This window comes from Humulus lupulus, chromosome 8 (assembly GCF_963169125.1).
Source record: "Humulus lupulus chromosome 8, drHumLupu1.1, whole genome shotgun sequence".
NCBI lineage: Eukaryota > Viridiplantae > Streptophyta > Magnoliopsida > Rosales > Cannabaceae > Humulus > Humulus lupulus.
In genome coordinates this window covers 144,086,763-144,113,697 of record NC_084800.1, presented here as the reverse complement: position 1 = coordinate 144,113,697, position 26,935 = coordinate 144,086,763, and positions in this window count along the sequence as shown.

The window sequence follows — 26,935 nt, the reverse complement described above, 5'->3', positions numbered from 1 at the left end:
AGTAACACTTAACTCATGTAAGCCAAATGACTATTATGCCCTCCCTATTAAGTCTAAACCCTTTAATGCACTTAGGGGCATTTTAGTCATTTTACCCAATTCCCACTAACTCCTCAAGTGTCTCTAATATTTCCCACTTAACTCCTGATGCCTAACTAACCTCCAACTATATTCCTCGATGTTAAAATAGACTCCAATATACTCACTAAATTCCCATTTATACCACTAGGCTCACCCCGAGCCGGGTATAAATCCCCGCCATGACTTCCTTGCTACTTTGCTCACTAGGATCGTCTTGAGTCACAGATCACAGATATATCCACATAATAATGTGGTCTCGATAATTATCACATATATCAAAACAGTTATGCCCATAATGGCCAAAATTACGATTATGCCATTCTAACCTAGTCAGGGCCTACATGCTTTAAATCACATAGTCATGCGTCTCAAATATTCAAATAGCCATATAACATGCTTTAAATCATAATCATGTATCTTACTCATTAGAGTCACACATAATTCCCATTATGCCCTCCAGGCACACTAATCAAGGCCCTTAAGCCTTATTAGCAAATTTGGGTTGTTACAATATCAGCTGGGAGGATGCCCAGATTGGAGCGTTCGGAGGACCTGTTACCTTTCCCGCTCCAACTGCATCTGCCCCCTTGGCTTCTAGAATCCAATATTCCCCTTATGCTCCCATCCAACCAGGCTTGGGAGGAGTCCAAGCCAACCTGAGTGTCTCACCCGCAGGTTTCAGTGTCGTGCCAACTCCTGGTTTCAACGTGGCCTTGATAGGATATGGAGCAACGCCCATTAGATAGAGTGCTTTTCAGCCTGCATTCAGTGTTGGATTTGTCAATCTTTCACAATCTGTTGCCCCTAATCGAACCTCCAGTGGCAATAGACGCGGGGTGAGGGGCAATGGTCAAAAGCCCAAGGGAAATGGAAAAGCATCGGCTGAATAAGGAGCTAGCTCTGGTGAGAAGTATGTCTCGTAGTACTCCGAGTATACTAACTTGGTTGACTCTAGAGAGAACATCTTCGTGGCCATGGAACAACATGTTCACTATCGGAAGTTACAAACCATCCGAAGGGAAAGGGAAAGGCGAGATCCTAGAAAGTTTTGTCATTTTCACAACGACATAGGGCACCACACCAATGAGTGTCACCAACTCAAGGATGAGATCGAAAACCTCTTCAAGTTGGGACATCTCCACAATATGCTAAGGGTGGAGCGCGCCAGGCCCAACTCTCCATGGTTGGAGTGCCCGTGTCGCCAGTGGGCCTGCTGGTCCTAGCAATTGTTCTTGTGGCCCTGTAATGCCCTATTGCCTTAGAGTCGTTACTAAGTGAGTTTAAAATGTGCAATTAACTCGCTAATCAAGGTTATAGGACAAAAGTGTAGTTAAAACATAATCAGAGTCATAAATTAGAAAATAAACCTTTCATTGAAAATTATAAAGCGTTTAACATTTGGGATCCCAAAAACATTGTTTAGAAATATTTACAACTCAAAATATAACCAGAGTCGACTAAACGACAAAATTCAAGTTTAGTACAATCATCTCCCAAAAACACCCCTGGCCGTGGTAGCCAGGCGGACCAGACATGTACGCGTCGCTCGTCATGCTCACCATACTCAAGGATGATCGACTTTCCCCTTGCCTTCACCTGCACCATAGAGCACCCGTGAGCCGAAGCCCAGCAAGAAAACCCTCACAAGCAGATAATATATATGCATGTCAAACACTTAACATATAAACATGCCATCATCAGGCTATACACATACGGCCATGCCATCCCAGGCGCTTTACCAGGCCCTGGGTTCGTGGTCTATACCGTAAGGATATCCCAGGTATCCCTTGGGGTCTCGCCCTGGCAACTCGCACTCCACGTGTTAAACGCTGCTCCTGGCCCCTTGCCGTTCTTGGCCTTCGCCGTTCCTGACCATCGTCATTCCATCATTTACGTACACACATAGTATAACTAAACAGATATTTAAATGCGTATAAATTCAATCAAAGGGCCACACCCTGCAACACAGTCATATAGGGCTGAGCCCTGCAACCCAATCATATAGGGTTGAGCCCTGCAACACAATCTCTATGGGAACAATAGTTTTCTTACCTGTGTCCCGAGCCTTCCAAGCACCGATGTCTCGAGCACAGTCCCCTAATTCGAGCCTCGCTGAAATCCTAGTGACAACGCATTAACCATATACATCCATCAAGCTCTAATCCATTAAATAACTTTGAGTCTTAATTTTAATCTCCGGGACATTGAATTCTATTAATCCGGGTGATAAAATCCATCCCGAGCCTTAACTATTGAATTCCCGAGCCTAAAACCTCTTAAAAACCCACAAATACACTAACATCGCGACTCTAGGGACTCATGCCACGACCCCCAACTCAACCCGAGGCCCTGCTCCAAAATAGCCCACACGCGTCGCGGCCCTTCCTGAAGGGCGCCGCGGTGCACCTTCAATTCCAGGCGCCCTAAGTTCTAAGGGGCCACGGCTCAGCAAGAATAACACCGCGGCCCGACCCCTCGAGCCTAGAAAAACTCACAAATTTCACCTCAAAAACCAGTCCAATTATCCCCAAAATCAAGCCAACAATCCAAACTAATTATCACAGAGGTTATACTATATATTGAGCAACAAAACCTAACCAGAATTCTAGTTCAAAGCCCCATCAAACTCAAAGTTGAATCTTCATCTCTCCAACATGTAAAACTCTAACATACCAGCAGAAATTCCAAACACAATCCTTATAATTTAAAACTTACCCTTTTCTGAATTGAGTCTTCGAGTTGATCTCCTGAGCCCCAAGCTCCTAGCCTCCAAAGCTCTAGCTTGATTCCTAGCTTCCAATTGGTTTTCACAAGTAGAACCTCCAAGATGTCTCTAATCTTCCACGAGAATAAGGGAAACAGAGTGAGGGAGAGGGTGTGGGTCGGTTTAGAGAGTTCCAAATGGTTCTGTGGTTTGTTTTATGTAACTTAAGTATATACGGTTACCTAAAGGCTCGGGGTACCAAAAACGTCCCCGATGGCAAAATGGTAAATTTCCCCAATATTCCCTCCTAGGCATTCAAACCTCAAATATATCTCCGAATATTTATTTTCGTAACCCGATAACCCCAAAAATGACTAACACCCGAGAAACCCCTCGACTCGGCCCGAGTCAGATTTTCGATATGTTGTGACTTTCTAGCTAACCGCTCCCTAGGACTGTCTCGGATCGAGCAACACAGATATATCACAAGTATATCACAATTATCATGTTTATACCCTCAACGGTCTAAAATTACAATCATGCCCCTAATAACCAGACAGGGCCCACAGGCATATTTAATTCACCTAAACATGCATCACTAATCACCTATTCACACAAATCCACATATTAAACAATAATTCACATATTGCCCTCTAGGCACGCTAATCAAGGCCCTAAGCCTTATTAGCAGATTTGGGTCGTTACAGGCCCCGCAAGATCCAGTGGTCCGAGGACCTCCTCCAGTGAACGAGTGAGTAGGAACCATCTGAGGAGGACCCCACTTGGGTGGCACTTTCTGAGGCTCGCATAATAGGTATGCATAAGCGTTGAATCATGACGATGAGGTGATGGCTTTGGCTCAGTTGCCTGCCCAATTACCTCGGATGACTGACCAAGTCATAAGGTCCTCTGAAGATGATTCTTGGAGATTACTCTTCCCGCACCACAACCCATTGGAAATTGAGAGCCAAGTCTCCAACAAAATGGTGGGGTAGATTCTGGTGGATAAAGGGAGTTCGGTGAACATCCTATTTAGATCAGCCTTCGAGAAAATAGGGCTGACCACCGTAGATTTGTCCTCATGTGCCTCAACCCTTTACAGATTCTCAGGAGAAGCCCTCATCCCAATGGGGGAAATAAAGCATCCTGTAACACTTGGAGAAGTCCTTCGCTAGTCCTTCAAATACTAAACCTTTGTGGTGGTGGACTGCTCCTAAGCGTATAACGCCATCCTGGGATGACTTGCCCTGGTAAAGTTTGGAGTCATCACTTCCATTCGCCGCTTGTGCATGAAGTTCCCCACGAAGGCGAGAATTGGTACCTTTTGTGGAAACTAGAAAGAGGCAAGGCAGTGTTACAATGTGTCCCTTAAAACTCAAGTAATGGTGGTGGAGGAAGGCATTCATGAGAAGCTTGATGCGTCGGAGGTACAAGCTGTCCAGGATTCCAGGCCCAATGAATTGGACCTGAGGGTTCAAGAGGAGAGAGCCACTGATCCAATAGAGGAGGTGGAGGAGGTAATTCTTGATACCACCAACCCCGATAGAAAAATAAAGGTTGGGGGAAGTTTGAAGATGGAAGTCCAAGAGGCATTGGTGGACTTCCTTTGAGAAAACCAGGATGTGTTTGCATGGTCACATTCCGAGATGATTGGCATTGATCTGAACATCATATGCCACGCCTTGAATGTTGATCCTCACTTTGCTCTCATCCAGTAGAAGCAGAGGACGTATGACCAAACTTGGAAAGAGGATCTCAAGGCCGAGGTATACAAGCTCCTCACCAACGGATTCATTTGAGAAGCCCAATATCCCAAGTTACTATGTAAACCGGTTCTTGTACCAAAGCCAAATGGCACATGGAGGACATGCATCAATTTCTTAAACCTTCACAAGGCTTGTCCGAAAGATTTCTTTCTGCTCCTCAAGATAGATCAGATGGACGATGCCACCTCTGGCTACGATTTTTTGTCATTCATGGATGCACACTAGGGTTATAACCAGATATCCATGCATGTCGCAGACTAGGAGCATACTAGTTTTCAGACTAATAAGGGGGTCTGCTTTTACATCGTGATGCCTTTCAGACTGAAGAATGCTGGTGCCACCTACCAGAGGCTGGTTAACAGGTTGTTCAAGAACCAGTCGGGGTGAAACATGGAGGTCTATGTGTACGACATGATGGTCAAATCTAGAATAGCTCCCAACCATATGGAGGATTTGGCAGAGGTTTTCTAAGAATTCAGAATGAAATTAAACCCCCAAAAGTGCACATTTAGGGTCGCCTCTGAAAATTTCCTAGGCTTTATCACCAGTGCTCATAGAATTGAGGCAAACCCGAGAAGATCAAGGCCCTAATCAAGGTGTTGTCTCCCCAGAAGCATAAAGACGTTAAGAGCCTGACAAGGAGGATCGCAGCTTTGAGCCATTTTGTCTCCAAGGCAACGGATAAGTGCATCCCTTTCTTTAATGTTCTCTGAGGGAGTCAGATTTTTGAATGGTCGGAAGAATGCGAACAGGCATTCCAACAGCTCAAGGCACACATGGAAAAACCCCCAATTTTGTCCAAGCCTGTATATAGAGAGCCTCTCCTACTCTATATGGTTGTCTCAGAGAATGCTATCAGTGCTGCATTAGTATGGGAGGAAGGCCGTGTTCAGCACCCCATCTACTACGTAAGCAAAAGACTCCTCGGTGCAGAATCTAGGTACCCGCTGATGGAGAAGTTAACTTATTGCCTGATGGTGGCTTCTTCAAAGCTAAGGCCTTACTTCCAGGCACATCCAATTAAAGTCCTCACAAGCCATCCCCTTAGGAAAGTCCTTCAAAATCAAGAGTCGTCGGGAATACTCTTGAAGTGGTCGGTGGAGTTGAGTCAATTTGACATCACCTGCCATCTGAGGACTACTCTAAAATGTCAGGCACTAGCCGACTTCATCGCTGAGAGTACAAGGAATCATGAGAATCATGAAGGTGTCCTAGTGATCGGACCAACCTAAAGGTTGTATGTGGACGGGTGTTTAAACAAAAATGGTGCTGGAGTTGGACTCATTTTGGTTTCCCCCAAGGGGCACAGAGTGCACAGTGCCCTCTGCTTTGGGTTTGACACCTCGAACAATGAAGTGGAGTACGAAGCCTTAATCACTAGGCATTGAGTGGAACTTAAGCTCAAATCCAAGGGCCTCGAGATATTTAGCGACTCTCAACTCGTGGTAAACCAAGAACTTGGAGAGTACCATGCCCGGGGAACAAAAATGGCAGCGTATCTGGCGAATGCTTAAGAAATGCAGCATAACTTCAGAAAATTCACTATTCAGTCGATGTCGTTAGAACATAATTATAATGGCGACATCGTAGATAAATTGGCCACCACCAAAGATGTTGGGTTGATTAATGTGGTCCCCATTGATTACTTGAACTCTCTGAGCATCTCAGCTCCGAACGAGATGGAAGCTATACAACCTCAAGATGGGTGGATGGAGCCAATAATAAAATATCTTGTCTTCGGGGTGTTGCCTACAGATAAGAAGGCGACTCGAAAGCTGCTCTATTAGATTCCTTAGTACGTGATCATGGAGAGTAAGATGTATCGGTGAGGTTATTCTATGCCTTTGCTCCGATGTGTATCCTAGCAAGAAGCCATTCTAATACTCAGAGAAGTACACGAGGGATTTTGCAGGGACCACTCTAGGGGGAAAAGTCTTTCTAAAAAAAATATTAAGGCAAGGATACTTTTGGCTGACCATGAATGAAGACGCAATGGATTATGTCAAGAAATGCAACAAAATCCAGCGCTTCGATAACATCCCTTGAGTGCCTCCAAATGAGCTTACGCAGATGACCAATCCATTGCCTTTCACTGTTTGGGGTATTGACCTTATCAGGTCCCTACCCATAGGAAAGGGAGGAATGAAATATGCCATAGTGGTCGTCGAATACTTCACGAAGTAGGTTGATGACTAGCCACTTGCTACGATCACCTCTAAAAAGGCCTTGGATTTTGTCATTAAGAACATCGTTTGCCGGTATGGGCACTTGAGGAAGATAGTCTTCGAAAACAGGTTGCAGTTCGACATCAAAGTGCTCACAGCCCATATGCAGGAAAACAACCATGTGAAAGCAGTTAATAAGACACTCAAGTCCACTTTGAAGAAAAGACTGGAACAGGCAAAAGGAGCTTGGCTCGAGGAGTTGCCTAGGGCATTGTGGAGCTGCCGTACTACTGCCAAGATCTCCGCCTACCATTCGCCCTTTCGATGGCCTATGGATATGAGGCTATGCTCCCAGTTGAGGCACCAATCTCCACGCACCAACAGTATATGTATGACCCGACCATGAACCATGCTTTGGTACGAGAATCCCTGTACCTCGTGGAGGAGCTCTGTGAATCTCAGCTTTGCGTAGCATCCTACCTACATAAGGTAGCAAGGTATTTGAACTCTAAAGTGAAGGATGAAAAGTTTGGGGTCGGGGAATTGGTGTTGCGAAGAGTCTTCTTAGCCACTTGAGACCCCAATGCAGGAGTGCTGGGACATATCTGGGAAGGCCCATGCCAGGTCGAGAGCATTTTGTATCCTGGAAATTGGCCCGACTAAGTGGAAAGTTAATTCCCCATACCTGGAATGTTGAGCATCTTCACCGGTATTACCAGTAATATGAGCAATGAACTTTGTCAATTTTTGTAGTACCCTTTGTATCCTTCAGGCACATTTATTGAAAATCGTGTATATAAAACATGGTAGGAAAGAAATTTATTGTCTGCTTATATTTCTTAGTTTCCTTTATTCTGTTATTGCTATGAATAAGAGCACTTGCTCACTAGCCTAAACAAGTGAACGCAAACTAGTCACCTATCACTTTGGGAGCATGGAGTTAGGGCAGCATCACGATTTGTAAGTAGGGACCAAGGAAACTAAGCTTGTCAAGCGGAGTAAGCCTAGTATCGCCACCCGAGTATAGGAAAACCTAGGAAACTAATTGAATCTATCCTAGGAGACAAAGCTTATTCCAAGCTGAATAAGGCTTAGCACCTAAATATTAGACAATCTTAGTAGTACGAGAATAGGATTTTATTATCTCTCGGGGACATCGAGCTCGAGAAGCACTGACCAAGTGTTTGATCTCAAGATGCGCAAGGAAGATCGAGTACTTTGTACTTTGTCCCGTGGGAGATTTAAGATGCTTCCCATGGACACTACACCCGAGGAGTTATGCCCAAGTCCTCAGAATGCCTTGAATTTTATACCGTCAGGAAGTCCATGACATAGGGAGCTTAGCTAGTCGATGAGTGAAGCACCTCTAGTGTTGTGGGATCCCATAGCTAAAAATCCTGGAGAAAACCCAGCGTAAAAAGTCCAGTAATGCAAACTTTGAGATTCAGGTTACCACCCGAGGATAGCGCGAGCCCGAGGAGTGATAACCAGATCCTTATCTTCGATATATGAACGGGTGCCCATGGACGTCGCGCCCAAGAACCCCTGACTGAATCATAGTCTTAACACATTTCCGGGATTGTAGCTAAATACTTGGAAGGGTAGACCTGAAAATATTCCTTAGCGGCGCTAGTACGGATTAACGTCACCTCCCGAGGAAATCAAGCCTGCGAAGTTTTGAGCTGATCCTGAAAGGTGAACTAAAGCCCTAAGGTATATGCTCGGGGGGCTAAGTTAAAGCCTCTAACTGACCTTTCGGACATGGCATACTCGGGGGCAAGCAGTTGGTGTGCAAGAACTCCTGAAAGCCTGAGTCTTTAGACTATAGGAACACAGGAGGACGACAAGTTAATTCAAGGACTTTGAGCCTGGGAAAACACTGAACGCCTAATGGTTTGAGCACAACAGGTCATCTCCATCTTGAGTCATAAGAACTTGAGGATGCTGAGCTATGTTAAATTAATGCTAAATTTCGCGTTAAAGTTACTTCTAGGACTACGAGCCTACAAGAGACACTAAATGCTGGAAATCACCTATAAACGATTTTAAGTTCTTCTTCTTGTGGTAGCAATGTTATGTTAAATTAATAGAACCGAATCAAATATTTAAAATGGTTTGAGTTCTTTTTCTCTTGGCCATCATGTTATGTTGAATTTATAGAATCAAATCAAATATTTAAAACGGTGTGAGTTCTTGTTGTCGTGCCAATCATGTACGTTTAATTTATAGAACTGAATCAAATATTTAAAGCGATTTGAGTTCTTTTTCTCATGGAAATCATGTTACGTCGAGTTTGTAGAACCGAAATTGTAACACCCCACGTCACTATGGTTGCTTCCTGGAATGACAACTAGCCCTACAAACCAACACAAGTATTTCCACCGTGCTTTGTCCTCACTCGCACGCTTCGTAGGAAAGCTTCCCAGGAGGTAACCCATCATTATATTACTCTAGGTCCAGCACGCTTAACTTTGGAGTTCTCAAGTGATGGGCTACCAGAAAGAAGGTGCATCTTGTTAGCATAGGCCACGGCTGAGTTGGGCCCCCTCGGCAGTTAGGGTTGCCTCGGTTACTTGAGCCACCTCGGCAGGGGCAGTCGCCACGGTAGATTGGGTCGGTGAACTCCTTGATCTGTTTCTGAGGCTGGGTATTTTAAAGGACACCTCGGGCCAACTCAGCCGTGGCCTTCTTTTCCTCCTCTTGATCTCGTTGTATGCCCTCGAAGGCCTTCTGCACAGCCTTATCAAGCTCCTGTAAGTGTTTTTGCTCGGCTTACAAGGCAGCATGAATTTGACTAAGCTCTTCTTGAGGGCCTCAGAGCTATTCCTTGAGGGAGGCTACCTTGTTCTGGGATCGTTGGAGTTGATAAGATTTCTCCATCATGATGTCTGAAGCGTTGGCAAGCCAAGGAGGACTGCAGAAAAGGAAAATATTAGCTCAAACATTGATGGATTAAAGGGGAACATAGAGAATTAATGACTTACCGGAATAGAGGCATACCAACACGAGGTCACGAGAGAAGCCTCATTGCTTTTGCCTAGTTGGGCAAAAATTCAATCGGTCAGCTCACACATAGTGGAACTAACCCCTTGAAGGAGCTCAGTGGTGAGAAGGGAAAAAATATCCCCTAGCTTGGCGGAGAATAAAGTCTCCAACTCAGCCCGACCTATCGAAGGAATGATTGATCTCTCTCTAGGCGGCTTTAGTTGGTGAAGGGCCTTTGCAGTCTCTTGGAGAGCCTTATTGTCTTCCTCCATCCTCGCTTCGAAATGCTAAAGAATCCTCTCATACTTCTTCAACAGGGCCCCCTCGTATCTCTCGGGATACACCAGAAGACAGGCACCATGTGGCGCCACCTCTTGGTCTGAGCCCTAGACCACCTCGTCTGACATGGGTGAGGAAAGGATCTCCAAGTCTAGGGGCAAGTCCATGGCAGGAATGTCTGCAGGGGGAGTAGGAACTCTCTGCCTCTTAGCTGATGGAGAGGGTTATGGATGCTCCCGAGGATACGATGACCCCCTTGCCGTCGAAGAGCTTGGGGGTGCTCCTAGTATCAAGGCGGACCGGATAATATCAGCTAGCTCAATATGATCTGCAAGAATAAGTAAATAGTTAGTGTATATTCAAAAATAGTGTAATGCAGTAACATAGGCTCCACGAAGGGCCAACGTGAGTAAAACCTTGGTGTAAGCATTGAGGGTGTCTTATCCTATCTCCGCTTTCACAACTCATGTTGGTTTCATATTGGAAGAACCAGTTAGAGTTGAAAGACATCACTCGATCTAAGGGTACAAAGCCCTAAGGAGGCACCTGTCTCCTCGGGCGGTGGAGTTACATGTTTATCAAATCTAAATAGTCTTGAAGCTCTTCCCTAGTCCAACGCCCATGTAAAATCTGGCCACACTGAAGGAGAGTAGGGGAAGGCTAAACGCGCTCAGGACTTATCCTATCCTCTATGCGGGGAGCATAGTTAAGAATGAGGGGTAGTTTACCTGGAGCATGGTGAAAGACCTCAATCCCCGCCTGAAGTTCTTCCTCGATCTCCCACTACTCCTTTGCTTTTCGAGCTTTTTCTGTGGCGCATATGTTTTCCAGCCGTTCCTCCGCAAGTTGCTCGTGCAAAATCACCCAAGCTTGCCCATCAATATAGTTAAGGTAGCGAGATGCCAGCTCCTAAGACTTCTTGGAATGGCTATAGCTAGTCAGCTCAAGATTGATGATTCTTTCTCCCATGCTAAGAAGACTCGACCCAATGAGATTGGCTTCCGTCACCAGAGGCTAAGGTCCAGATCTTGGTTGGGGAGGGATTTTATCCCCGGAAGATTATCCTCGAAGAGTTGGATGTAATGAGCCCGGCAGAAGGGGCCTATTAAAAAAATGGCTAAGTACAGAACACAAAAGAACCTCTATAACATGAAAAATAAAACGATTGGGGAGATACTCACCAACCCTGGAGAAGTTGAGGATCATGGTCGGATTGCTCCAAGTCGGAAAATCGTTCATGAAGAAAAAGAAGTCTTTGAAGTCTCGAGAATGGTTCTCATTGTGGTGAGGATCCTTGTTGTCGAGAGATGAGGCAACATACTTTGCCAGAGCATAGTACCTATCTCGGTTGGTTTTCTTCTTCCTCGGGGTAGTGTGAAAGCTGTAGAAATACAAGATCTTCGTCGATGAAGGGTCGGGTCATTTCTTCTTCCAATATAAGATATACATCCCCGCGAGCACCCTGTAGGCATTGGGGGAGTGTTGGACAGGAGCTATCCCCACAAACTTCAAGAAGTTGACCAAGTACTTTTTTAGGGTAAGGGTGGCCCAAGCCATTAGGTGGGTCGGGCTCCAAGCGCCAAGGCCATTGACGCTATGGTGCACCCTCTCGGACTCCCAACAAAGATGCATGAGACACTTTTCCCCGACCTAGTAGTGCCTCATGAAGGCGTCCAAGGCTTCGGGGTGTCGGAGCAGGGTAGTCCACTGCCTCAAACCCATCACCCTCGTATGTCTAAGTGGGGTGTGCAATCAGAGCTCTGTTGACTTCTTCTATGATCAACCCCTTGCTGTCGGGATGATCAACCAACTCCCTGGCTGGTTCCCAAGCTTGAAACCTCGCACCATCCTGTGAGGCACCTTGTTCAAAGAGGTAGAATCCGTGCTCTTGTAATTGTTGAAGTTCCTCGGACATCTAAGTCAAAAACCAAGCAGCTAGTATTCTGACCGAAGGAAAGATGGCCAAAACACAGATGACTTTAAGGATAGTGCTTAGTGAGAAGAGGAAAGTTTTCGAAATGCAAGGTTTCCTCGACACATACAGATAGACCGGAGTTGATGAACTTACCTGAATTTGGGAATTTCCCAGATTTCGGTCGAAGGTCTAACAACACAAAAGTGATATAAAATGTGTTTGAGGGCTATTTTGAATGTTCCTAATATCAAAATGTGCCTAAAATGACTCGCAAAAACCAGAAACAGCCTCTCAATTTCCATACCATTGACATTCCTAAGCATGCTCCGTAAATTCTCATGTATACACAAACAGAATGACGGGTCAAAGACACTTACTCGATATGAAGTGCATATAGGTGCTGAGGTGAGTCCTGACTCTGAAGTATCGCCTGCCATTTTCCCAGAAGTATAACAATTCATGCCAATCGTCCAGAGCTATTGGGGAAATGTTTGAAGGTAAGTGTACGCCCTGATTTTCCCACGAGCTGATTAGCGAGCTGAGCCGCGGCCTAATCATGATTATCTCATGGACATCCCCAAAACCGGAGCTTCCGTCGTAAGGTGATACCTCCTTAGCTCAGGGTAACCCCTAGGGTTCGCCGAGATTGCCTAAGACTGAGTCCGGACTCTGTCGGCCAAAGGTCGGGTTAGGTATCCAGATCGTGGTCCGAGCTGGACCTGGGGACTATGACCCTTTGTAAAGTCAACACACGCAAGGTAAACGTGCACATATCAGACATCACGTGTCTGATATGCCCTTGACTTCTCGGACACGCAGCAGGAACGTGCGTACTCAGACACCCATGACTGGGTTGGGCCGTGCGGCCCATTATCTCCTTACCTATTGATTTGACCACACTTATGTGTCAGGTTTAGGAATTAATCATGAATGTCACAGAGTTGATACGATAGGTAAGAAGGTCATGGGATGACCTTCTTACCAACTCCCAGGTGCCTTCTCCTATAAATATTGTAACGACCCAATTTCGCTAATAAGGCTTAAGGGCCTTGATTAGCGTGCCAGGAGGGCATAATGGAATTTATGTGTGATTTTATGAGTTTAATGCATGGTTATGATTTAAAGCATGTTATATGACTAATTGAACATTGAGGTGCATGACTACGTGGTTAGTTATCATGCTAGGTGAAATAATTATGCATGTGGACCCCGTTTGCATGATAGGGGTAAATTGGTAATTTTACCCCGCTGAGGGCATATATGTGATAATTGTATTCTGTGATCTGTACCACGTGAGTGTGGTGTTATTGTTGTGATGCATGTGCCGAGACGGTCCTAGAGAGCAAATTAACTTAAAAGTCACAACGGGATTTTATACCCGGCACGGGAGGAGCCTAGGGGTACCTTGGGAATTTTATGGTTAAGTTGAGATTTAGCGGGTAATGGTTATTGGTGATTGAGTAACCTGGGTAACCATTAGTTACTGTTGTGAGTAACAAGTTTAGGTGAAGGAAATGGTAGAATTACAATATAGGAGAAATGACTAGTGTGCCCTTGAGGTTTAGTTAGCAAAGGGTTTTGATGAAGGGGTAAAATGGTCATTTGGCAAGGGATTTAGACAAATTTGAGCTGTGTTATAGGGGTACACGGTTTGGGCTTGGCATATATGTTGGGTTTTGATAAAATTAGAAGAGAAGAAAAAGGAGAAGAAAAGTTAGGGCATGAAGAAGAAGAAGATGAGTGGAGGAGCTGAAATTGGAGACTTAGAGGATGAAGGAAGCTTAGGGCTGGATTCTCTACTTAAGGTAAGGAATTTATGCATAATTAAGTTTGATTTATGTTTTGATTTGTGAAATTTGAAGCATGGTTTAAGCTTTTTCAAGCTTTGGTTTATGTTTTGGTTTATGGGTTTAGATCTCTTAAGTTGAGATCAAATGGGTGGATTTTGAGTATGATTGTGTTATTGAGTTGGGTTATGATGTTTTGAGATTGAGATATGTGTTTGGGATGGTTTAAGGTGAGGTTTAGAGATTAAAATGGTGGGTTCGAAGGGTTCGAAGGGTCGGGCCACGGCATGGTTCTTGGAGGGCCGCGGCCCTTGAAGGCAAAGATGCGCTGAGGATGGAGGGCGGGCCGCGGCATGGTCCTTTTAGGGCCGCGGCCCTTACCTGTTTCTGGGCATTTTGTGGCCCTGTTGGGGGGCCATGCCGCGGCGCTTAAGGGATTTTGGGATTTTGAGAATTTAGGCTTGGGAATTTAACCTAGGGTGCTCGGGGTTGAGTCTTTTACCATGTTTGGTGAATTTCAACGTTCCGAGTACTAGAACTTGGCCTGGAAGCTCATTTAAGGTTGTTAAAAGTGTCTTTTGTGTGTTGTGACTAGGATTTCGGGGAGGCTCGTGCTAGTGGACCGTGCTCGTGACTGTAGTGCATCGGAAAGCAAGGGATACGGGTAAGAAAACTATAACACCCGTAGGATAGGGCGTGGGCCCATAGTGTGATTGCCGGGCATGGCCCTATATTGCATGTTGCATGATGAGATGATTGCAGGGCATGGCCCCAGATTGTGTTGTGTGCAAATGTTTAACCTTAAATGAATCATTATGTGTGTGAATGATTATTTTGAATGTACTATATGTGTGATTATGATGAAATGAACGGCAAGGGCCGAGTGCGGCGTAGGCCGGGGCGGCCGTGGGGCCGAAAGTAACACACAGCACATGGGATGCTTATATTCAGGGTGGGACCCAAGGGATACATGAGTTATCCTCGCGGTGAGAACCGATACCCCAAGCTTCGGTAAGGCTCTGGGGAGGCCTGGCCGTGTTTGCTTAGTCTAATGGTTGACTTGTTTATTTGTGGATTATCTGTTATGATAAACTGTATACATTGCATATGTTATGTTCTGCATGAGTTTTCTTGCTGGGCTTCGGCTCACGGGTGCTCTGTGTTGCAGGTAAGGGCAATGACTGAGTCAACCAACCATGAGTACAGAGAGCGTGAAGCGACGCGTACATGTTTGGCCTGCCCGACTGCTTTGGTTGGGGGTTTATTCGAAAATGGCTGTAATAATCTATGATTTTATGATTTCTTAACTGTAACCTTATTTCAAGAGGTAATTAGTTTTCAAACCTTAATTTGGGATCCCAAATGTTTAATGATAGAAGTTTTAATGAAACGACGCATTTTCAAACATTACGGCCTTAACTTTTAATTAGTCACACTTTTGTTCAAAACCTCGATTAGCGAGTTCATTGCACACTGTTTTGTCTTAAAAACTCACTTAGTAACAGCTCTAAGGAAGTAGGGCGTTACAACTTGGTATCAGAGCGAGCCACGGTTTATTGGTTCTGGAGATCGACCGAACATGTACGCTCGCTATCAGTGACAAGCTCGACTCAGGGTTGGTTGGTATGAATGATTGACATGACTGAATATATGTTTGAATGCCTTGTTTGCCTGCTTATTTATATGGAGCATGAGGAATGAAATGACATATGCATGAGATGCTGTTGGGCTAGGCCCTTGATTATTGCATGTTGAGATTGATGCATGCTGAATAATACTATTATGCATATGGATGAATATTGGCATAATGGTTTACATATTGAGTGTATGTGGTTAATTTTCTGAATTAAATTCATAAGTTATATCCGTTTATTTGCTTGTATGAAGCATGTTGAGACCTGGATATACTTAGTGATGTTAAATCTGGTAGCTAAATGTGTGACATTGTGGATTTGGCCTAATTATGCTTGTGTGTGCATGACATCTGTGGATATTTGGATCTGGATGCGGTTTGGTTCAGAGTAGGAACCACAGAGTTTAGGAGTTTGTTCAGCTTTGGCAGATGAACTCGAGTTGTTGGTCCCTAGAAGGGTTGGGGATCTGATATTGTGTTAAAAAGGGGGTTTCTAGATATAAGTTGGAGTGGAGACCTCCAGTTATCCCTGGAAGCAGCAACAGAGGGTCACTAGTGTGTGGGTAAGCTGTGTTGTTTGTTAGTCGAGATGGGATAAGTGAACAGCGGATTTCTCTGGGGAAATAGCTGATTTCGATGTTTTAACAGTAAGGTTACAAGTGTTGGTTTACTATGAAGTATGGTCAGATAAGGGTACTAAATGAAAGGCTTAAAGGGATTTATCAATAGACGGGCAGAGTTAATTTCCACCCATGGTTAAGAGGATGAGAGATCCTGATTAGAGGGTTATGTTAAATGTTGAGGCAGAGGGATGCCTGGAATTGGTACTCGGGCTGAGATACTGGCTTAATGGGTTGGAAAGAACCTAGATGATGAATGGTTAGAAGAGATTTTAAAGACATGATTAGAACCCTGGAGACGGGCAAATGTTTAAGTCTAGTTTGGACTGTGAGGGGTAACGACAGCGTAGATCAATGGGTTTGGTGAATTGGATAGTTCATTTCAAAAATTTATACAGATGGATGTATCTGGAATTGGTGGCGACCCATTTAAGGACATGAGATCTGGAATAGTCTAAGGCATTTGGGCTGCTTTGAGGAAAGAGTTTTTGTCTGCATGTGGATGGCGGAGAGGGCCATATTGTTTGAGGAACTGATGGTTGATGTATAGAGCATGAGTGCTAGAGCCGCAAGGGCGGTGCTTCCTTTGATGGAATTAGTAAAGATAGATTTGTGATAACCAAGTTGAAAGAACCCCGGATAGTGTTGTGGCTTTTGGATTGCCAAGAAAAAGGGGAAAAGTCTGACTGATAAGATGGTACTTTTGTTGATAGAACGCAGCGAGGTCGGATTCTCAATTTTGAGGTAAAAGGACTCCAGACAGTGCTTGGGCACCTAGATTAAGATTGGAAAGAAGCCTGATCGAAAAGGTAGTTATCGAGATGGCGACAGGAACCAGGAGGTTAATTGGTATGCACATGAGGAAGAGGATGCCACCTGAGAGGAGGTCAGGTGAGGACATGACTTCTACGTAGAATGACTCGAGATGTTAGGATGGATTTCCCATGGTGCGGGAAACGGAGAACTGGAATGCACCGATACATTCGAGGTTCGAGGCTGAGTCCTCAAGGATGAGTATTTAACTGGCGAGCTTATGCTTTGGGCATGTAACGAACAGGAAGGGCTCGGTGTTGAGAATGTTCCGCGAGGGAGATGGACATAGAGAGGTTGCATCAAAGGTGCCATTTGAGAGGCCGAGGACAGTAATACTTATTGAGAAGGAATTAGAAACTCTGGCAGATGGATTGTTGAGGATATCATCTGGAGTACGTAAAGGAGAAAGAGCTGACCAGTGGGAAAGTTATGTGGGTATGCAAAGAAAGATTTAGGGAATACTTCAAGGTCAGACTACAGATAGGATTGGTATAAGGGATGTTGTAGAAGACGGTTTTGGCCGACAGAAAGTCTATTGAAGCAATCGAAGGAATTTGATCTTGGATTAGCCAGAGTGTTATACTGCGGGGATTGCTAGTATCGTCTGGTTAGGACGAAAAGTACAATGTTGGATACAAGAGGGGACGATGTCCTCAAGAGTTGATCTACGACCTGGTTATTGCCAGTTGGAAACCAAGGATAGAGACATTTCGTTGATTGTCTAGTTTGTGCCGGCTAGAGTGTGAGGAGTTGGTAACAAAGATTCTGGAATGGTTCAAGCTACAGTAGCACAGGTAAGTTCTTTAGACAGAGAATGCATGAACGGTGTGGGCAAGTCCCCTTCAAGCTCACGAGCAGTGCATGTGGATTACTACTAGACGGAAATGGTGAGCAACTGATTATTATGCTGAAGACGTTAGTACCCAGAAGGCAGAGTCTCAGGTAAGGTTCTACGGAGTGTTAGTTGGGTGTCGTCAGGAGTTCTCAGATTACAGCTGCAAGAAGAAAGGACAGGTAAGAGAAGAATTGATCTGAAGCCGCAAAGAAGCTAATGAAGAGCGTTTGAAGAATTGAAAGCATAACAAGACTGGTAAGCGCGTCATCTATTGCACAAGCACCTCCGGAGACGACTACATCCGAGATGAGAAGAACAGCAAAACTTGAGGTTAGACAGATTGAGTGGTGTCAAATCAGAAAGAAATTCAGAATACAAGGTAAGATTTGATTGGTTACGGACGATGATGGAATTTGTGTGTGTTATGATTAAGTAAAGAGTGATGGCATAAAGGACTTGATCTATGATGAGGGCATGGACTTGTAGGGGTGCATCATGGATTAGGCACGCCCAGGCCCATCTGGCGCGAGGTTGGATCGAACCTTGCGGGAGACGAAAGTATGAACCTGGTTGATACACTTAGAACGTTAAGTTGACAGTTATGCATATCATAAGGTGCTTGAGTATTGGGTATTAGTAAGAAAGATAGCGTTGAAGACACAGAGGTGGTGAAAAGTAACGGACAGATGATCAGTGTTTGAAATCCTCGATTGAGCGAGGGGAGTTATAATTGGAGACGGAACTCCTAGCTGTGAGGCGTGTGTCAGTCAGGGGATAGCGCCATAGACTGTAATAGAGTGGACAAGGCGACGACTGAGTTTAGCGTAACGCTAGTAGGTATGATTAGCTGGTGAGTATCAATGATCTATGGAATTCAAAGTGTTGGCTTGAGTTGAAGCAAGGAAGGACCCTGCTAAGGTAGTACAAGTTGGGATACCAGGAATGGATGAAGGATCCAATTAGATTTGGTTTATGAACGAGAATTCTTAATGGATATCATTCCACCTCCTAGGGTACGTTGTACCGGGAGGGTCGAGCGGGTGACGGAATCTAGTGTTTTCCTTTGGACCCTGAGGGGTTAAGTGATGTGGTAGTGTATGATGGGAATAGACCACTTTAGACCTTGAGTAAGGTGTTTGGACATGAAAAGTTTTAACTCAGTTGATGGAATTAATGTGGTTGGGTCAAGTGAACTGGTTTCAGGATGGAGCGTCGATGATATCGAATTGAGACCCTATAGTATTTTAAATTTTGGAATGGATTTAGAGAACGAAAAGAACAGAGTGGGAATCTGGGATTATCAGTTGATTGCAAGTGTAGTGGCAGTCTGAAAGCCTATCGGATATCTTAAGGAATTAAGCGCTGAGTAGGCGAATACTTGAGGTATTAAGGGAAGTGCATTCCCTGTTGAGTTGGCCGTGGTGGCAAATGCTGGCGTCTTGTTAAAGTAACACGACATAGGACATGGTAAGAGGTGAAGGATAGTGAATACTACAGTTTGGCTTTAGTTCAGAGGGAAAGCCAAGAAGGTCGTTGAAACTTCTTAAGGCAGGAGTGTCTGCCTATTTGAAAGCATAAGAGCTGGTAAATTGCTAAATTACGAGGAAACAAAGCTCCGGAAGGAAAGAGTTGCATCTCTGCACAATAACAGACGAGGATCTGTAAGGTGTTCAGAGAAAGAAGGGAGAGTTCTGACTCTTGATTCAACATAAAATTCCGAAGTTGTACTAAGGGTTAGGCCAGTGGGGCCTACAAGTTGATCCCACCTGGTAGAGGTGATGACTTTTGAGTATCTCTGGAATCAGGAATAAGACAATGAATTGGTCATTGTAATCTAGGCAGACCCTGAGGCTTCAGCAGGGTTGCGGTGTAAACGAGGAGCTATCGAGAGTATGGCTATTAGACAAGATCTTGTGGGGCAAGATTGTTACTCTTGTAAGGGTGTTGTTGAAAAGTAAAGTAAAGGCGGTGGACCTTGGGATTCAGGGTCAGAGTTGCGAGTTTACTGATTGATGTGTTTGGATAAATTTCGAGGACGAAATTCTTATGAGGAGGGGATAGTTGTAACGACCCAATTTCGCTAATAAGGCTTAAGGGCCTTGATTAGCGTGCCAGGAGGGCATAATGGAATTTATGTGTGATTTTATGAGTTTAATGCATGGTTATGATTTAAGGCATGTTATATGACTAATTGAACATTGAGGTGCATGACTACGTGGTTAGTATGCATGCTAGGTGAAATAATTATGCATGTGGACCCCGTTTGCATGATAGGGGTAAATTGGTAATTTTAGCCCGCTGAGGGCATATATGTGATAATTGTATTCTGTGATTTGTACCATGTGAGTGTGGTGTTATTGTTGTGATGCATGTGCCGAGACGGTCCTAGAGAGCAAATTAACTTAAAAGTCACAACGTGATTTTATACCGGCTCGGGAGGAGCCTAGGGGTACCTTGGGAATTTTATGGTTAAGTTGAGATTTAGCGGGTAATGGTTATTGGTGATTGAGTAACCTGGGTAACCATTAGTTACTGCTGTGAGTAACAAGTTTAGGTGAAGGAAATGGTAGAATTACAATATAGGAGAAATGACTAGTGTGCCCTTGAGGTTTAGTTAGCAAAGGGTTTTGATGAAGGGGTAAAATGGTCATTTGGCAAGGGGTTTAGACAAATTTGAGCTGTGTTATAGGGGTACACGGTTTGGGCTTGGCATATATGTTGGGTTTTGATAAAATTAGAAGAGAAGAAAAAGGAGAAGAAAAGTTAGGGCATGAAGAAGAAGAAGATGAGTGGAGGAGCTGAAATTGGAGACTTAGAGGATGAAGGAAGCTTAGGGCTGGATTCTCTACTTAAGGTAAGGAATTTATGCATAATTAAGTTTGATTTATGTTTTGATTTGTGAAATTTGAAGCATGGTTTAAGCTTTTTCAAGCTTTGGTTTATGTTTTGGTTTATGGGTTTAGATCTCTTAAGTTGAGATCAAATGGGTGGATTTTGAGTATGATTGTGTTATTGAGTTGGGTTATGATGTTTTGAGATTGAGATATGTGTTTGGGATGGTTTAAGGTGAGGTTTAGAGATTAAAATGGTGGGTTAGAAGGGTTCGAAGGGTCGGGCCGCGGCATGGTTCTTGGAGGGCCGCGGCCCTTGAAGGCAAAGATGCGCTGAGGATGGAGGGCGGGCCGCGGCATGGTCCTTGTAGGGCCGCGGCCCTTACCTGTTTCTGGGCATTTTGTGGCCCTGTTTGGGGGCCATGCCGCGGCATGGTTGGGCCATGCCGCGGCGCTTAAGGGATTTTGGGATTTTGAGAATTTAGGCTTGGGAATTTAACCTAGGGTGCTCGGGGTTGAGTCTTTTACCATGTTTGGTGAATTTCAACGTTCCGAGTACTAGAACTTGGCCTGGAAGCTCATTTAAGGTTGTTAAAAGTGTCTTTTGTGTGTTGTGACTAGGATTTCAGTGAGGCTCGTGCTAGTGGACCGTGCTCGTGACTGTAGTGCATCGGAAAGCAAGGGATACGGGTAAGAAAACTATAACACCCGTAGGATAGGGCGTGGGCCCATAGTGTGATTGCCGGGCATGGCCCTATATTGCATGTTGCATGATGAGATGATTGCAGGGCATGGCCCCAGATTGTGTTGTGTGCAAATGTTTAACCTTAAATGAATCATGATGTGTGTGAATGATTATTTTGAATGTACTATATGTGTGATTATGATGAAATGAACGGCAAGGGCCGAGTGCGGCGTAGGCCGGGGCGGCCGTGGGGCCGAAAGTAACACACAGCACATGGGATGCTTATATTCAGGGTGGGACCCAAGGGATACATGAGTTATCCTCGCGGTGAGAACCGATACCCCAAGCTTCGGTAAGGCTCTGGGGAGGCCTGGCCGTGTTTGCTTAGTCTAATGGTTGACTTGTTTATTTGTGGATTATCTGTTATGATAAACTGTATACATTGCATATGTTATGTTCTGCATGAGTTTTCTTGCTGGGCTTCGGCTCACGGGTGCTCTGTGTTGCAGGTAAGGGCAATGACTGAGTCAACCAACCATGAGTACGGAGAGCGTGAAGCGACGCGTACATGTTTGGCCTGCCCGACTGCTTTGGTTGGGGGTTTATTCGAAAATGGCTGTAATAATCTATGATTTTATGATTTCTTAACTGTAACCTTATTTCAAGAGGTAATTAGTTTTCAAACCTTAATTTGGGATCCCAAATGTTTAATGATAGAAGTTTTAATGAAACGACGCATTTTCAAACATTACGGCCTTAACTTTTAATTAGTCACACTTTTGTTCAAAACCTCGGTTAGCGAGTTCATTGCACACTGTTTTGTCTTAAAAACTCACTTAGTAACGGCTCTAAAGAAGTAGGGCGTTACAAATATGGAGACCCTAGGAGTTGATAAGGGTTGGATTATCTCTTGTAAGAAATATCGTGTAATCATATACCCAGAATAGAGTAATAATATTAACTAGTGGAGTAGAAGGATTTTAACCTTTGAACCACTTAAAAACCGTGTCTTGAGTCACCATTTCATTTTCCAAGATCACATATCTGTTTCGGTTCATTATTAGCACTAATCCCTTTCTCTTTTTTTCTTAAATAACCTGTTGGCGAAGAACCGCGTCAATAGTTTGGTGCTTTCATTGAGAGCAAGTTTGGTTAGTGCTGTCGCAAACATCTAATTATGGTGACTACTCGATCCAGGCACGGTAACGAGACAGAGCAGCATGATGGACAGGAGGTTCATCATACTGCCACCCCTGGTGAACAAGTTCCTGAGACCCAGCAGCGGCTAGGAAAGCAGCCAGTGGGCCAAGATGACACCGGAAGTTTGGCCCCCCGGCCACCTAATCCAAGCCCGTGTTATTACACGGCGGTCGAGATGGAGAACGCTCAGTTGAGGAGCCAGCTAGCAATAGCTAACCAGCAGATCAAGGATGTGCTGGCCCGACTACCCCCTCTCACAACCGACGTTAACGTCAGAGAGAGGCAAGGCGAGGCTCCTAAGTCTCGCTGGGGTAACCGGTCCAGGCATAGCCGGTCGGATAAACTTCCGACAGCAAATTCCACTCCTTCATAACATCACCGAGAGGCAAGCTTCGAAGAAATGCCTGAAGCCAGGCAACAGCAATACAGCCGTTCGGTCAGAACGTCAACTCCTAGCTCCCAGCCATCCTCGAGAGCGCCCAGGGGAGCTCGAGGAAATTCCCGAAGGAGATCCGGGGAGGGCTCGCAGCATCGGCCCGTCCCCAACAACCAACCTGCGCCTCGTCCAGATCGTCAGACGCGGGACCAGCAGGTTGGCAAAGCCGAAAGGCCGCCACCAAACTTGATCCGTCCTGACGGAACTAGGATCGCCTCTCCAGTCAGGCATCCTCCTTCCCCAATCAGGTATCCGTCTCCTCCTCGGCCCGTCCGAGATATCCCAGCCTATGGGAGTAGTAGGAGAAACCCGCCATCAGCTGGACCTTTCTGGCGTAGTAGGGCGCCAAGGGAAAGCCCAGATCATCCCCACCAAGGGCGGACTCCAAGCCTATCTAGCAGGAGCCACTGGACCGGCAGTCGCCGGAGTGATCTCTCTGGGGGAGACCTGCATCAGCGTTTGAGTTCGGCAAAAAGTCATCAAACCACCCAGGGAGGCGACCTGCGAGATCGCCTTAACTCCCATAGGGGGGAACCAGCAGGAAGAGATGGCCATGCTCGCTCAGGGGGGGCCCTGTCTGAAGTATGTAACGGAGGGAATGCCCCAAATAACCTATCTCAAGATAAGAGGGGAAATAACCCACCAAATATGTACAATGGATCCGGAGCTGTTGAATAGCCCCGGAATAACCAAGGACATCAGGACCAGACCCTCGATCACCTGACTCAGATGGAGGAGTTGATGAGGAAGCTTCTGTCAGAAAAAGAAAAAGATGAATATGATTCAGGGGACGAGATGGAACTCTTCGCCCCCAGCATAGCAGCAACGGCGTACCCATCTGGCTTCCGTATGCCGCACTTGTCAAAGTTCAATGGGGACGGAGACCCATCAGACCATCTAGGGATGTTCAACACCCTAATGATGGCCCACAACATTGGCCCCGAGCTGAGATGTTTAATATTCCCTTCCACACTGACTGGACCTGCCAGGCAGTGGTTTAAGCAAAGTAAAAGACAGTCAATCAGCTCCTAGAAGACTTTCTCGGCAGACTTCAAAAGGGCATTCCGAGCCTCCCAGGCCGCCCGTGTTCAGGTCGACTCCCTGGCTAATGTGAGGCAGCAGCCCGGTGAGACTCTGAAGGCCCACCTGAGTAGATTTGCGAACGTCGCTGCTCAAGCCAGAGACGCGGATGATAGCTCCAAGCTCATGGCCATGAGAACTGGAATCCTCATTGGAGGAGATCTCTGGAAGGATATATAAAGGAAGGGAGTGAGCTCGGTTAACGAATTCCTTAACAGGGCCCAAGAATGGATTAACTTGGAGGAGGCCGAAGCCTCAGCTGCAGGAACCAGCCAGGTCCCCGAACAGACCGCTGGAGTGGGGACGGAGGTCGTGGTAGCGACCCAAAACATCTCACAAAACCACCAGCCTGATGGAGGCAAAAGAAAGGGAAATGGCGAAAACGGTCAACACGGCCAAAAGAAGAATAAGTCCGTAGAAAAATTCAAGCCCGTCTTCGCGACTTATACAGAGCTCACCCAGTCTAGGGAGAACATCTTCCTAGCCAACTCTACTCGAGTCCCCTGGAAGAGGCCGAAGCCATTAAAGCATCATAAGGGGAAGAGAGACACCTCCAAGTTTTGTCGTTTTCATAACGATGTTGGCCACAATACCGACAATTGTAGGCATCTAAAAGATGAGATCGAGACTCTAATCTGAGCCGGCCCCTTGGGTCAATACGCGCGGAACAGGGTTCCAGCAAGTCGACCTGCTCCAGAAGTCCCGGCCAGTCAGCTCGGGCCTCGGGTAGATCAGGACATCCCTCCTGCCGTGGTTGGAGGAGAGATATCCACCATCTCTGGGGGTCCGCACATGGCCGGCATGAGCAGGGGTGCCCAGAAGAGATACTTGAACGACTAAAGGCTCATAACGGAGTAGAGTTCGTCCCGGAGCAGCGCCAGTCAAAACAGCAATGGTTGGAGAGACAACCGATCATTTTTACGGAGGAAGATGCGGGCCATGTCCAATTCCCTCACAATGACCCTTTGGTCGTGGCAGTTCAGCTCGCCAATCAGAGAGTGAGGAGGGTGCTGATCGACAACGGGAGCTCGGTGAACCTCCTGTTCTGATCCACGTTAGAAAAGATAGGTTTAACCATCGCTGAGCTAAAGGCGACCTCCATGATGCTGTATGGTTTTTCGGGAGAGGGATCAGCACCAATAGGGACGATCGAGCTAGTGATCACCCTAGGAGAAGGATCTCGAATAGTCTCCAAGCTCCTCAAATTCATGGTCATCGATTGCTCCGCTGCATACAACACGATCTTGGGGCGACCTACGCTCATGGCTTTTGAGTCCGTCACTTCCATTCGCCACCTCGCAATGAAATTTCCTACTTCCACGGGAATATGCACTGTTCATGGCGATCAGCTCGCCGCCAGGGAATGCTACAACATTTCTATGAAGGGAAAATCTAAACCCGGGCAGCTGGCAATGGCCATTCAAGGTGGTGGAGAGGAATCTCAGGAACCCTTAGCTAATCCTGAGATTGAAAAACCTCAAAGCGTCGAAGGGGAAAATGTCGTTTTAAGTGAGGATATTGACCCCCGAATAGGCGAGGACAGATCTGAGCTCCAGGCGTTTGAGGAGCTCGAGGAAGTGAACATCGATCCGCAGAACCCATCACGGACGGTCAAGCTCGGGAAAAACCTCTGTACCAAGAGGAAGGCGGAGCTGACTAAATTTCTGCGGGATAACCTGGACGTGTTTGCCTGGTCCCATGAGGACATGGTGGGAATCAGCCCGAGTGTCATCATGCATACACTTCATCTGGATAAAAGCGTTCCCGCCAAGTCCCAGAAGCAAAGACGCCTAGGAACAGCTCGGGTTGAAGCCTTGGAGGAAGAGGTGGCCCGGCTCAAGAAATGCGGCTTTATCCGTGAAGCCAAGTTTCCAATATGGGTTGCCAACCCCGTGCTGGTCCCGATGCCCAACGAAAAATGGCAGACCTGCATAGACTTCTCCGACCTGAATAAAGCCTGCCCCAAGGATTGTTTTCCACTGCGAAGGATTGACCAGCTGGTAGATGCCACGGCGGGGCACGATCTCATGTCCTTTATGGACGCATACTCAGGCTACAATCAGATCGCCATGAATCCGGCGGACCAGGAACACACCAGCTTCATGACCCCAACAAACGTTTATTGTTACAAGGTCATGCCGTTCGGGCTCAAGAACGCCGGAGCTACCTACCAAAGGTTAGTCAATAGAATGTTCGCGGACCAGATCGGAAAAAACATGGAAGTATACGTTGATGACATGCTAGTCAAGTCAAAGACTGCTGACGACCATGTTTCTGACCTGGAAGAATGTTTTAAGATACTACGGGAGTATGGCATGAGACTTAATCCACAGAAGTGCACTTTTGGAGTCGCGTCCGGGAAATTCCTGGGCTTCATAGTCAATACCCGAGGAATCGAAGCAAACCCCGACAAGATCTGATCACTGCTCGAGCTTCCCTCGCCCAGGTCACGAAAAGATGTCCAAGGCTTGACAGGAAGAGTGGCAGCCCTCAATCGGTTTATTTCCAAGTCCACCGATAAGTGTTTGCCATTCTACAACCTGCTCCGAGGAAACAAGAAGCTCGAATGGACAGAAGAGTGCGAAAGCGCATTCCTCGACCTGAAGGCACATCTGGCCGAGCCACCCGTATTATCAAAACCCAAAGCGGGAGAGCCTCTTTTTCTCTACCTGGCTGTCACTGAGGATGCAGCTAGTGCCGTGTTGGTACGAAAAGAAGACCGAGTTCAGAGACCAGTCTACTACATTAGCAAGTGACTTCTCGGAGCTGAATCCCGATACCCGTTGATGGAGAAATTGGCGTTCTGCCTTATCACGGCCTCGCAAAAGCTCAGGCCGTACTTCCAGTCCCACTCGATACACGTCATGACAGATCAGCCTTTAAGGAAGGTTTTGCACAAACCTGAAGCATCAGGACGTTTGTTAAAGTGGGCCATCGAACTCAGTCAGTTCGAGATTCTGTACACTCCGCGAACTGCTATAAAAGGTCAGGCCCTGGCCGATTTTATGGCAGAATGCACGGGATTCCAGGAGGAACCCGCAGAAGACTCACCCCAGGTCACCTTGTCCCAGGCGTCGTGGAGGATCTTTGTGGATGGTTCATCCAACGAGAATGGCTCTG